General features: G+C 51.2%; 1 protein-coding gene and 2 long non-coding RNA genes across 8 annotated transcripts in view; 2 read left to right on the forward strand and 1 right to left on the reverse strand.

Moving 5' to 3' along the window:
- Window positions 1-1929, reverse strand: part of PRMT8 (protein arginine methyltransferase 8) — a 111857-nt gene extending 109928 nt beyond the window's left edge. Inside the window, exon 1 of one of the 2 annotated variants that reach the window (XM_006172038.3) lies at window positions 1314-1929. The gene's annotated coding sequence lies outside the window, so the exon portion shown is untranslated. Of the gene's footprint in view, window positions 1-425; window positions 512-1313 lie in introns of those variants that run through there. The other variant, XM_006172039.3, reaches the window with a different exon arrangement.
- On the forward strand, window positions 792-7445 carry LOC102482714 (uncharacterized). Of its 4 annotated transcripts, none has more exons than XR_001369945.2 (5): window positions 792-912; window positions 1272-1343; window positions 3893-3992; window positions 6800-6990; window positions 7184-7445. It is a non-coding gene; the product is annotated as an uncharacterized LOC102482714 (long non-coding RNA). The 4 variants fall into 4 exon arrangements; XR_003548449.1 differs by having other exon boundaries at window positions 833-912; window positions 1099-1343; XR_003548451.1 differs by having other exon boundaries at window positions 833-912; window positions 1099-1343; window positions 7187-7445.
- A 117-nt stretch (window positions 7446-7562) lies between these two features.
- On the forward strand, window positions 7563-10762 carry LOC106734263 (uncharacterized). Of its 2 annotated transcripts, XR_001369943.1 has the most exons (5): window positions 7563-7597; window positions 7682-7981; window positions 8145-8339; window positions 8452-8613; window positions 10453-10762. It is a non-coding gene; the product is annotated as an uncharacterized LOC106734263 (long non-coding RNA). The 2 variants fall into 2 exon arrangements; XR_003548448.1 differs by having other exon boundaries at window positions 8452-10762.
- Window positions 10763-13939: the final 3177 nt, after the last annotated feature.

Here is a 13939-nt window from a genome sequence, read left to right on the forward strand (position 1 = left end):
CCCCCCCCGGGGGCAAGCTCTGGGCAAGCCCGGGCCACGGTTGGCTCGCCCCCGCCCAAACCCACCCCCAACTCTCCTGCTGCTCTGCCGATTCCTGGATCCTTCCTGGAGAATTAGGGTTTGGGGAACTAGCGGTGGGTGGCTGGAGGAGGAGGGTCCTTAACTCCTTCAGCTCTGGGACAGAGCGGGATGTCGTTACCTATTCTTTTCTCCCTCTCCCCATCCAGGACACTCGGGGTTCAAGCCCCGCTCAGGTGGGGGGAAGATGGCAGCCAGAGGGCCGGGCTCCCCAGCCCACCCCGCCCCACCCCAGCCTTCCTTCCCTGGCAGCCCCCTGCCCACAAGCTTCTCAGCGCCCTCCTCGCCCCTCCCCCCCACCAGATTCTGAAATCTCTTTTATGGGAAAGAGGGAGGGTGTCACGTACCCATTAGGGTTCTCTTGATCCTTTTTAAAGGGAGTTTGGGCGGCAGCAGGGGGTGTGAATTTTTATACAATGCAATGCCTTCCCGTCTTCACTTAGATCTTCTTTTTCCCTGTCTTACTGGCCATCTGTCAGGCAGTGGGAGCTAGAACAGGGGAGGGACCCCAGTCTGCCTTTCCTGTGGCAACAGGGCACTCAGACTGAGTTAAAAGACAGCTGCACGGTGATGCTGTCAGCCCACAAGCGCAGGATGGGGACCGAGGGGGCGTCCCTTGCCCCCCACTCTCTACCCTTCTCCGTGCTCCTTGGAGGAGGGCTCCTTGGAGGAGGTCGGTCTCCAGTGCTCTGTGCTTCAATCATCACCTTTGACAGCCGGGAAGAACGAGTCCGGCTGTCCTCAACTCACCCCAGAGTCCACTGAAGCAAGAGCCAGACCCAAGATGCCTCCACCACCCAGTCCTCCGGAGGGGAGAGACTGCACTCAGTTTAGGTGAATGTGAGGGTGGGATGAGAGTGAGAGCGGAGAGAAAAAGGACAAGAGGCTCGAGTTAAGGGACTGCGTGCGTGTGTGTGTGTGTGTGTGTGTGTGTGCTCGTGTGTGTGCACGTGTTGGGGAAGGAGTGAATTCAAGTGAAAGAATGAATGACCTTAACCTCCTCCACCCTTCCTTTCTCAGACCCTGGGCCTAGATCACAGGGATTAGAGTCCAGCCAACTAGCCTTGTCGGCCAGGCCTGGCCACTTCCTGCCCTTTCTCTGGAGAGCAGCTTTTACCCTCTCAAATACCCTTTTCCCTAAGCGTCTTCTCAGAGACCAAAGATTCTTAAAGACATCTGATCCCTTACCAAAGGTCAATGAAAATCAGGAAATGAAAACGAAAACGGATCCTCACCGCTCTACGTTCAGTGCTCCCATTTTTCAGGTAAGAGACCCAAGACAGAGCCAGCAGGACATGGCCCACGGGCCTTCAGCAAGCCGAGGGAGCACGGGAACCAGCTCCCCGCCTGCCCCCACCCCACCCTGCTCCCGCGTGTGCATCCATTCTGACTAACCAGGGAGGAGGGGAGCTGAGACAGCTCCCACCAGAATAGGCCGCTGCCTGTGCGTGGTTATGTTGCTATGAGAACCTCAGTGGGTGTGTTTCCTCCGTTCTCTGTTGAAATCTTTGGCTCGGCTTGGCTTCTCCCCAAGCACAGACCCGGCTCCGCTCTGAACAGGGAGTGGCTAGGCTGAGATGGGGCGCTGTGTTTTCCTGGTGAGAGTTCGCTGTTCCTACCCACCCGACCCGGAGGCCGCCTGGGACTGCACACCAGGACTCCAGGTCACCAGGGCAGCTCCATGATGACTGGAAAGCATGCATGAAGTGTCTTGAAGGTGGACACGCTGGCACGCTCCTGCTGAGCCACCTCGGAGCAGAGGGGTGTGGCCCCTTCTGTGCAACCACACAACCACAAATTCACAAGCAAAATAACTGTCGCTTTAACAAACAGGGGCCAGCAGGCGGCATGGTGGTTAAGGCACTGGATTCCCACATGGCCAGCTCCGGTTAGAGTCCTGGAATGATGGCTTGCCTTTTCATTTTCTCAGTCTCTCTCTGTCTCTCTCATCTCTCTCTCTCATGAGCACACATGCCCTGTGGCGAATTTTAAAATAGTAATAAAAGACCTGTTCAGGGTAGTTTGTTATACAGGAAGGAGTTACCCAACACCCACCTCTTACGGTTGTGAAAGTTCATGATGCGTGCGAGGGCAGAGCACACAGTAGGCCCTACTTGGGAGGTACCACTGTGTGGTGCTGTTTTCTCCCCATCCCCACTGTTCATGGCATCCAGTCTCTCCTCCTCTTCTGCATCAGTGTATTGGCACAGCCAGGTTCGTCCGTTTCAGACATTCTGCAAAGAGTTCGCTAGCGCCCGACACGTCTCACTCACTGTGGGCTGACAGAGAGGCCGGGCTGAACTGATGGCTCGTCGTCCCCTTTGATGCTTTGAAATGCCCAGAACTTCTGTAGAGCTTTTGAAGAGATTTAGTTGGGAGGCAAGAAGACATGCAGGATGACAATGGGGACACAGAGTCCTCTGGGTGTGAGCGAAACGAGTGGACTGGAACATAGGCCCTACCAGGCACAGGGGTCCCGAAGATGAATTTTGTACTCCAACCTGACACTGCGTCGGAGTGGAAAGTGTGGAGGGCTCAGAGCAAGGGCTTGCTGGCGGCAGTAGCATGTGGGTTTTTCCTGCATCTGGCAGGTCCTGTCCTGGGCTCAGGAGTTCAACTCTACAGAACACTTTTCATGTGCCACAACCTTCCAGACTTCCACATTCCCCCGTGCTCTCCTGCAGTGCTCTCGGCTCTTTGAAGTAGTTACTATATGACCATCTGCACACGTGAAAACTCAGAGAATTGCTGAAGTGGTAGATTCCAATCTAGGGTGCCTGACCTGAGGATGCCTGATGGGTGAGTTAACTGGGTTCAGTGAACAAGACAGTTTCTAAACCCTGCTACACTGAGGAGTCGTCTAGGGAGCTTTAAAAGACCCATGCTGGGGCAAGCAGGTGGTGTGGTGGTTAAGACGTCGGACTCTTAGATGGTGGACCACAGTTCAAGTCCAGGACCTGGCGGCTTGCTTTCTCACTTTCTCTCTCTTCCTCTCTCTCTCTCTCGTGAGTGAATGTGCCCTATAGTAAATTAGAAAATAGTAATAATAGGGGCCAGCTGGTGGCATAGTGGATAAGGCACTGGACTCCCATGTGACCAACCTTGGTTTGAGTCTTGGACCCAGTGCCCTGAATTTCATGCCAGCCATGTGAGCATTCATGCCCAAAATCCCAGGAGGAGAATGAAGGAGAAGGGATTGCAGGGTGGCCAAAAACCACTCTCCAAAAAATAAATTTAAAAAAGGGACCAGCAGTTGGCATAATGACTACATCACCGGACTCCCATGTGGTCGACCGGGGTTAGAGCTCCAGACTTGGTGGCTTAAACTCATGCTGGGTGCGTGTGCGTGTGTGCCCAAGATTCTGGGAGGAGAATGAAGGAGAAGGGATTGTGGTGTGGCCATCTCCCCAGAGGGTAATTTCTCGCTTTCTGTCTCTCTGTCTCTCTCCCTCTTTCTGGTGAGCACACACATCCTATAGCACAAACCTCTCCCCACAATAATAAATAAATAATAAAAGTAATTTTTTTACAATACCAATGCTTTGCTTCCACTCCCAGTAGTAGGGTTTAGTGAGGTCTGTGCACCAGGATATTTTTAAGGACAATTATGGTTGAAGACTACTGGACAAGGGTATCTGAAGGTAAAATAACTGCAGATGATGGCAGTCCCTAAGTTACAGGAAGGGACTCCAAAGCCCTAATACGAGAACGGGCGTATAACACAACTCCCACACTCTAGAAAGCCTGTCTCTAATGAGAGGTCCTTGAGAGCCGTGGGGTGAGGTTGTGCTGATGGTTGAACTGCTGTGCGCAGGCTGCAAGGAGACTTTGAGCTGAGGCTATAGCTGGGAAAGCTGCCCTGGCCTGTGAGATGCCGCAGAGGGGGTGAGTGTCCTGTCGCTGGAAACGTTCAGGTAGGTGAATTATGAGGGAACTCCAGAAAGTCTGTGGAAAAAAATGGAACTAAAGTCTGAGTTTATTTTGGTGCAAAAATCATTTGAAATCCATGCGTAGCTTTTCCATAATATCCTAGGGACATCGGGAAGACTCCTGGCCTTTGGCGTAGAGGCTGTGGGAGCTGCAGACACTAATGGTCCGTGCAAGGCCTTTGAGGGTTCTGCCCATGCCGGGACCCCATACCAGTCTCTTTTCATCTCTGAGTCTGCTGGAGCCCCAGAAGATAAAGATTGCGCGGTAGCTCAACTCCAGGGGCCAGCTAACACTTCCTTTGCTGCCTCCCCAGTCCACTGCCCCAGCAACTGGCAGCAGCTTCCCTGACCTGCAGTAAAGCTCCGTGGGAACACCCAGGCTCTGGCCTACCCCAACAAGGGGAGACATGTGACATGTGTCACGTCACTTCTTCCTCGCCTCCCAGAGCACTTCACAGGTGACCAGGGCTCACACAGGGCCGCGGCACACTGCAACAAAGTCGTGGCTCCTCCAGGACTAGGCCACGGCCGGTGCCCATCACCACGTGTGGCAGCTCACCTAGCAGTGCTCTGATGCCTCCGGGGAAGACGGGAGCCAGGCCGAGGCCACGCAGCTCGGCTGAACCTCTAGGCAGCTCCACACCTGGGCTGCCCTCCTGCATGAAAGCCTCCGCCGTCCTCTTACTAACCCAAGGCCTAGGATTTCTTAGACTACATTCCAAAAATGACTTGCAAGAGTGCCGCTGGGGATTGTGAAGCAACCGGAGTTGGTTTGCTTCGTTTTGTCTTATGTATTTTTCTGCCATTAAAACTAGAGCGTTATTCCTTCCTTGCTCTAATAATGTCTGATTAAATCAAGGCTTTGTGGCTCTGTGCTGGATATGCAGCTCCTTGGTTTATGTAGACTACCGATATTGGGCAGGCATGTTTTAAAAGTCGTTCTGCACTAATAGCTTAATCCTTGGCATTTTATGCTGCGAAAAGGTTGAATGCTGTTGTTATCTACCTTCCTGTCAGGGTGACAAGGACCCAAAAGACATCCAGGCATTTTCCTAGTGGCCTAAGATAAAACCCAGACTTCTTCAGAGAAGGGGGAAGGTACTACCATGTTCTAAAATGCTGTCACGAGAGAATCTGCTTTTTCTATTTGGTGGAGTAGTACACGCCACTCGGCTCCACCTTTTTAAATCTTTATTCATAAAGGCTCACCTCTTTTTAAAATTGTATTTTTTTTTTTTTTAAGTTTTTGCCACACGGCACATGCACTCACTGGAGACCGAGACCGTGAGAGGGAAAGTGAGAAATCACCACCCAGGGGGATGGCCACACTGAAATCTCTTTTCCTCCTTTCTTCTAGAATTTTGAGCACGCATGTACATGGGCCCGGTTTCAAACTGCCAGGTGGTGTACTCAAACCATTGCCTTAACCACCACGCCACCTGCTGGCCCCAAGGCTCACCTTTTTACGGAGATTCTCTCCTGAATCCCCCCCAAAGCCAGCCGGAAGCCATGAAGTCTCCCCAGCATAGTAACTCTACACATGTTTTCCATGAATTCTCACGCAGTAACGACTATGGGCCCATCACGTGTGAAGCATTCTGGACTAAGAGATGAGAAGGCGTACCCCTGCCCTGCTGGGGTGAGCTTTCCATGGTTAACTGAATGACTGACTCCCACACAGTGAGAGGAGCGGACTCGGGTGCTGCCGGAGGTCTTATGGGTTGGTTCTCAGAGGTTAAATACAGCTATAATCGATGGCTTACAATCGGGTAGGCCTAAAGAGAAAGGGATATCCTGGCCCAGATGCGTGGCAACCCCCGTTTGAGTATGGCTGGAGACACATTCTTTATCAAGATTCCATAGTTTCCGTGTGCCTCGGAAATGCTCACGGATGAGGAGTCTTGCACCCTGAACTCTCTTGATACCTCTCGGGGTATAACACATCGTGGCTCGCCCCACTGCAGGGCTGAGCTGTGGCGTTTGGCGCTAGCACCACCTGAAAATTCATGAATAGCTTTGATGGCTAAAGAAGGCTGTGACAACTGCCCTGCTATTTTTCTTCTCTTCACAGTGTTTTGTTTTAGCTTAAACATTGCCAGATTTTTTTTTTTTAACTTAAAACTTTACCCCTCTGGGACCAGCAGATGGCGTAGAGGCTATGTCACTGGATTGTCATGCAGTAAACCACAGTTCGAGTCCCAGACCCGATGGCTTAAACTCATGCTGGGTGCGTGTGTGTGCGTGCCCAAGATCCCGAGAGGAGAATGGAGGAGAAGGGATTGCAGCATAGTCATCACCCTGGGGGGCTGATTTCTCACTTTCTGTCTCTCTCTGTCTTTCTGGTGAGTGCAAGAGCCTGATAGTAAAAACCTCTCAAAAAAACAAAAAAAAACCAAACAAACAAAAAAAAAAAAACAAATTTACCCCTCTAAGGTAATGTTAACATTTTTCTATGTGCTCTCTATTTTTGGCTCATGAAAAACATGTAAGACATAAGTTGTACAAAGTGTGTACTATTGCTATACATTGTACAGAAATAATATTATATGCATTACTTGGAAACTTACTTTCTTCATTACATAGTGTATTATAGACTTCGGTCCAGGTTACTACATGCAGATACAAATTATTATGTTTTTAAAAACTGTCTCATTGTTCAGATACTATACGTTATAAAATGACTCCATTGGCTGACTTACCAGTTATTCCTAGTCTCCTGTCATTCTAAGCAATACTACAATGAACCTATTTTACATGTGCCCTTAAGAACGAATGCATTTATCTCCGTGTAGTCGTTCCCCAATAGCGGCAGTGCTGTCGCAGGTCCTGCCAGCTCTTGACCAAGCCGTGGTTCTAAGCCCGAACACCTGGAAGGCTCAAGGCATGCTCTTCCTTCCTTCTCCTGCCCCAGTGTCAAATGCAAAAACACCGCACTCGAAGTCCCGGCTCCTGCACTCAAGAAGGCAGACCCTCGCACGAACAGGTACAGCTCTCTTTTAAATGTCTCTCTGCCCCGTCTTTCGACGCCTGGGGGACGGTCATGAGAGGTGCTGAAACATGGAGTGCTTTGCCCTGGGGCTCTTTATTCAAAGTAATAATAACAACAAGTGGAATTAAATAAATAATTTTTCTTTTTTTAAAAAGAATTAGCACCAATTACCTGTCTCTATGCTCAGTAGGCCTGCTGCGAAGGATGGTCAGGCCTGAGAGGGGACCTCGGGTCCCTTTTCTTCCACAAGGCTGTGCCAGAAGAGCCCAAGTTGCTAGGAGCAGGCCACCACAGCTCAGACCTGGTGCCTAATAAAACCACACCGCCTCGGAAACCACGTGTCTGCTTTCCAGAAGAGTCCCGTTAGGCTCCCGTTAAAAACAAGGGTGTTCTGGGGCCAGCAAGTGGTGTGGAGGTTAAAGCAGCTGGATCCCACATGGCCAACTGCATGGTTGGAGTCCTGGACCTGGCAGCTTGAAAATCACACGAGGTGTGTGTACATGCATACCCAGCATCCCAAGAGGAGAGCAGAGGAGAGCAGACTGCGCCATGGCCATCCCCCTTGAAGAGCGATTTCTTACACTCTCTCTCTCTGTCCCTGGTGAGTTCACATGCCCCTGTAGCAAAACTGGACAAAATAAAATAAGACAAAACCAACTATGTTCTGTATTCACTTCCCCATCAGGTGCGACCTACTCATTATCCGGCAACACTGACCAACCTTACCATGTGAAACCTCCCATGTGGTCTCTCGAGGGTACTGCGGAGTGTGAGGAAAGCGAAGGAGGAAGAAAGTGTGCGGAAGGAGGTAGTGAACAGAGCCTGGGAGCACAAGCTTCGTAGCCTTTCAGACCGGCACGTTCGTCTCTCCACCCAGGCACCCAGCGCCTGAAGGTGCTCACTGCCTGCCAAAGCAGCTGCAAGGATCAGAGGAATGTAGATGAAGCGACTACACCGAACGCCGCTCCTGGGACCTCGTGTTCAAGTAAGGCGAGTCTCCTTCCCAGCGCCCCGTCGTGGGTGACCCTATGTATCCACATGGGAGAGCTGCGGCCTGCTGAGCCCAGTCCCAGTTCTGCGATTCAATAGCTGGGTGACCCTGGGAAAGTCACTCCACCTCCATGGGTCTGTCTCCCCATTTTTTAAAGGAAAAGATTTGTTGGAGACAAGCCACCATGGCTTCTCTGTTATTTTCTGCATGGTGTGAATTAAGTTTCTACCTGCACTGGAATCATGACCCACGGCTGGCCAGGTGCACCTTAAACCCAAATTCAGCCCCAGTGGCCAGACGAGGGCCGAAGAGTACATCGTCTCCTCCCTCCCACTCGGGAGCACGATCGAAGGTGAGCTCTGCTCCTGGGAGGGTTCCAGAGGCCTGGTGATGTGTCCTCTAGCCCTGGGTGGGCGTTGAGGCTTTCCGGAAACCACAAGGCATTGTGTCTTGTTTGTTTGAAGTCCGTTTGACACTGGTAGCCTCAAAGAAGTAACCAAGCAGCCCTTACAAACAGCCAGCACTTGGTTCCCCATGCTTGTCGGAGCAGAGCTCGTCGGGGGACCCGCGACTGTCCCCACAGCCCGCCATTGGGCGCAAAGTCCGAATAGCACCAGCAGCTTTAGGTGAGTCATTGTAATGCATGAATAATGCAAATCGGCAGATTATTTTTAAAGATCACTTCTCTTTGACTCATTTTATGTATCTAGAGACATGCAAGTAGAACCTCTACCCGTGGTTAACGACTGTTGGCCTCAGAGCCAGTTCAAATTCATGGATTGCCCAAAAGTACACACTTTGATGGCCACAGATGATGGTTCCCAAAACAATCAGCCACGTCGCCGGAGAAGCCAGCTGGGGTCTTCCTCTCACTCTGTGGCCAACGCCCCCACAGGGAAACAGAATCAGTTGTGTCATTCCAGCAGAACTCTCGGCCTAAAATCCAAGCCAAGCGGTGTTGGGGGTTGTTGAGGTTATTCCACAAGAAAATCTCCATAATCTAAGTTAGGTGGCATTTTCAAATCACACGGCTAGAGAGGAGGGTTTCTACTTCTTACACCTCCCAGCTGCTGTGGCTCCCTCCCCTGGGGTGGAAATACTGCCAGCCAATCTAAAAGCTGTCTCCTGCGGCTGCGCTTCTTCCCTCCCACGGCCTCAGAGAGGCAAGGGAGACCTGCGTCCACGGGATAGCGACTGCCAGCCAGTACCCACCGTGGGCCCGGTGTGTGTCAGCACGTTCCCTGCAGGACACCACTGGCCTTCATACCAAGCCCAGAAACTAGCCGCGTTGTTATCTCCATTTTATGGGTCAGGAAACGATGGCTCAGAAAGGCTCAAGAATGCACTCGGGTCCCGACAGCTCGTGGGGAGTCCTGCCCAGCCTTAAGATGGAGTCCAGGGGCACAACACTCAGCGTCTGGGTGGAATCCAGGTGACGCGCCATCGCCCTGTCATCCACTCACAGAATAATAATACAGGGTCCTTCCTTCTGCGGTCAGAGACAGAGGTGGCTGTACAGGTTGATTTAGCAAATGAAGCCTTTAGAGAGCTGCAGAGCTGGCCCAGTCGCGCCTCTGTGCTCGGTACACAGGAGGAAAGGCCCAGGCTGATTTCTCAGGGGTATGGGCAGCCCCGTCTTTCCTCCGGATCCCAAAGGCGTACTTGTGCCTCATAGAGGGAATCGCCCACAGTGTGTCTGGGTCATCTTCTGTCTTACGCACTGACTCAGACAAGGAGTAGGATTTACTGAGCATTCACAAGAGGGCAGACCCGTTCTCACGTCAGTCCCAGACCTGCCCTCCTAATTCTGTGAGTCCCAAAGTCTCTCTCTTCAGGGTATCTGCTCTCAGAGAAACGGCTGCCCAGTTTATTGACTGTCAGACGGCAGTGGCCTTCCCAGAGGTGTTTGCATCTTCACGGGAGACTCACCGTCTACCTAAACTCAACGTACAAAAGAATGAATCTCTAATGGTGGAAGGTCAAGCATCCGTTCTCGGCTAGCGGGAGTAAGACCTTGGAGTGAAAATTCGCCCCTCAGTCTTTAAAACCACCTTACATTGGCATTTAAGTCTTGTTACGCCTGTTGGTACTCGTATCCCGGCCCTACAGGTCTCAGGCAAGGCATGGAGTTAGAGAACAACAGCAAAAAAGAACATAGAAAATTAAAAAACAAAACTGGGCCGAAATCAGGAGCGCACGAATCCCAAGTCCCAGCTCTGCCACAAGGTGGAGACCCCAGGGAAGGAGGCCCCCAGACCGAGTCCTGAGACATGAAGGCAGAGGGTGCCTGGGTCTGCTCTGCCCTACGAGCCCTTGGTCCTCAGCCTTGGGGTTTGGACTTAGGTGCTTTGTTTTCTATTTTCTGGGAAACCAGAACTCCTGATTTTTAGTCTTCTAATGAAATGAAGAAGGGGGGTGTCTGGACAAGCCACATTCATGGGTTCTGTTCAACTCTTCCATTCCAGTGTTGGAAACTCTGTGGCGGGCTTTCAGGGAAGGGCGCCCTCTCCAGCTCTGAGCAAGTGAGAGGGAAGACGGAAGAGGCACCTGGAGAGCTGCGCTCTGAGGGCTGGAGCACTTGGGCCTCGGGGATACCCAGCCCCGGCCGGCCGGGGTGCAGCAGGGACACGGTGACCTCGCTGCAAACACCATCACGTACATCCGCATCCTAGAGCGGCTGACGGCTGAGGGTGGCTGCGTATCAGGGCCCCGTGTGGGTGCTCTTGCTCTTCCATTTCTACCTCGGTCTCTATCCATTTCTCTCTCTCTCATGGAAGAAACAAATAAAACAAAAGAAAAAAATAAAATAAAAAAGAAAGAATACCCAACCTACCTATCTCCAAAGCTGTTTTTCTTTAAAAGGAAAAAAAAAAAAAAAGGACATGTTTTTAATACCACCTCCAGTACAAATGCCAGAAATTGTCTATTTTAAAGTATCTCATTTAAGGCAGCCTTGCAGAAAGGGTCTCTCTAGCAGGGCCTTTAAGGAGAAAACGCCCACAAGTGTCCGCCCATGATCCCCAACCATGGAAGCGGCATGCGGAGGGTCTGCGGACCGTCCTTCCAGGCCCCTCTCTGCGGAGCAGCCTTAAACAACATCCTGCCCCCCCAGCCTCCCCTCTGCACTGTCACCACAGTTCCCTCTAATTCTGCTCACATGCTTTCTGATGGGTCCATAGTGCCTGGCTGTGAGTCAAAAAAATCTGAGACCCAAACCCAGCATAACATGCGACATGCAAAACCGTCTCCAGCAGGCTCACGAACCAAGAGACCTCCTTGCATCTGGGCTGTGATGGTGAGAGGCAGGTGCCTCCGTGCTCATTCAGTGCCCTGTGGGGCTGAGGCGTCTGATGCTGATTCTTATCTTGCATCATAGCAAGTCGCCAGGGGAGTGACTTGATCTTTCTTGAACAGCAGCCAGAAATGTAGGGAGGAATTCTTAAGAGATGTTTCTTGGGGGTACTTGAGAAACAGCTGAAAAGGTGGTGGTCTGAGCAAACTGGATTAAGTTCAGTCCTGCCGAGAGCAGGGCACAGGGTGTAGCAACTCGAAGGGCCTCTGTCTGGATGGCGTGGTCTATGATTTATGGGATTTAGAAACGTTCCGGCTCATGGCGCTCTCCCGAACACTGTGAACTGAGCAGTGTCCAGCGTTCTTCCAGTGTGGAGACAGATGTCCAGCCAGGTGGAGCAAGATCAGGACTGGAAACACCAGGGAAACGCAAACTCATGCTGGGAACATCAGCCCCACGTGCTTCCCCAAACACAAGTAAAGGTAGAGGATAGAAATTTGAGGGGAAGAATTACCTTAATAACATAGAAATGTTTGAAGAGCTCCTACACCCTCCTCTGGGGAGAGTCCTTCTAGGGGATCTGGGCCACATCCCAGCCACACGCGACCCACCAATACCCAGCGTGGACTTGGGTGACCCAGGAGGCAGCCCCCGGGCAGTACTGCCACATCTGCCCAGAGGCTTATCAAAGTGGCACCTGGTGGAGTCGCCTCTGGACTTGCAGAGCCTACAGCCTCCTGCAGCCTCCTGTAGCCTCCTGCAGCCCCCCGCAGCCCCCTGCAGCTTCCTGCAGCCCCCTGCAGCTCCCTGCAAACTCCTACCTCCTCCTGCAGCCTCCTGTAGCCTCCTGCAGCACCGTGCAGCCCCTACAGCCTCGTACGGCCCCCTGCACCCCCCTGCAGCCCTCTGCGGCCTCCTATAGCCTCCTACAGCCTCCTGCAGCCGCTTTTATGTCCTTCCTTCCCACGGCTGCCAGGGCCCTTTCCTGACTGGTCTTCCTCCTCCATCCAGCAGGGCTGGCAGGGTCCCAAGATGCCAGGCCACTGGGCAGAACTCCCAAAGGCCCAGGCCGTGCTTCCCTCTGCCCAGCCCGGCATTCACCTATCCTGAGCAGCCAACGTCTGCCATTGTGCTGCTTCCAACTGAAAAGGCCACAGAGGTACATGCTGTGGTCCAGGGCCGCGAGCAGGTGGAGAGAGAGAATTCTTCCAGCCTCACCTCCTCTCAGCGCTCATGGGACAGATTGGAGAATTTAAGAGACAGCAATCATTTAATGGACTGGTGGCAACCCCAGCCAGGTAGCTGCACACCTCCAGGCACCAGAAAGAAAAGCCAGGGCTTGGTGCCAACGTGCCATGCCCAATGCACACTTTAATACAATGAGCCTGCAAAAGCAGCTCAATAAAGAGAGAGTGTCTGGGCACTTATTTCTAATCAGCCATTTGTCTTGGATACAGGCGGGTTAGTTCACTCTTCTTCAACCGGGAGTGACTGCCTCATTCTCTTGAAGGCATGTTAAAAGAAAAATAAACCAGCCTACTCCATAGTGTAGAGTTTTAATTGAGCAAATTTTAACAATTTAAATCAGGCAGTTAGTCCCAGACTTCTGGACAACTCCAGCAAGCCAAGTGATCGACTCAGTGTTCAAGTTCCGGGAAAGGGAAAATGACATACAAAAAACAAGTGAAGGAACGAGGTAGAGAAACAACTGGATTGGTTATAGGTGGGTGGCAGGCTGCACAGACAGCCCAAAGGGTGGGCTTGCTCTGACTGACTCAAGTGCGGCCCACGTGATTGGCTATACCTTTTTTTTTTTCTTAATTTTTAATAAATTTATTTATTTACATTTTCTCAAAAGAAAATGTTCTCTTATACTCCATAGTTTTTGAGGGTTAATAAATAAACTTCAAATTTTCCCCCCAAAAAGCTGCATTTTAAAGATAACTTTCAAAATATTTGTTATGATTTTGTTTGTGGCTCTATAACAGTGACAGTACGGTTTTAAGTATTTTTGAGAACATATTTACATGTCAACTACTCAGACTGTTGAGAAGCAAACACCCAGCACACAGTTCGCACATGAACCCTCCCAGCTCGGTTCTGCCTCCCAAGTACTCTGTGATACCCCATCTGCTAGTGAAGTTTAGTCTCTTTTTCTTCCTTCAAAGTCTTCCTCAAGGTAATCCTCTGGTTGTGGCTGCTCTTTTGCAACCTCTACTGATTACACGGCTGGGCTGGAAAAGTCCAGGTCATTTTATGCTACGAATTCTTTCCTATGGCTTCTCTAATCCTCTCTGCCAGGCAGAACTGTTCATGGTGCCAGGCCATCTTTCCAAGAGCTTCTGTTGTCTTTCTTGAGACCCACCTTAGTTCCATAGATGTGACATCCAGTCAAAGGCCTGGCAATAACATGTATTTCCAATTTCTGATGCAAGGCAACAGGTATTACTGAACTTAAGCAAATAACCATTCTGCCACAAAATAAGAATACTCAAAAATATTTTCCAATTCCAGAGGGGTCAGGAAGGGAGAAAAGTTTATGTTTCAAATTTTAAAAAAAGAGGGAACCAGCAGTTAGAGTAATGGCTATGTTGCTGGACTCCCACGTAGTCGACCGTGGTTCGCGTCCCGGACTTGGTGGCTTAAAACTCACGCCGGGC

This window comes from Tupaia chinensis, unplaced genomic scaffold, assembly GCF_000334495.1.
Source record: "Tupaia chinensis unplaced genomic scaffold, TupChi_1.0 Scaffold150288_1, whole genome shotgun sequence".
Classification (NCBI taxonomy): domain Eukaryota; kingdom Metazoa; phylum Chordata; class Mammalia; order Scandentia; family Tupaiidae; genus Tupaia; species Tupaia belangeri.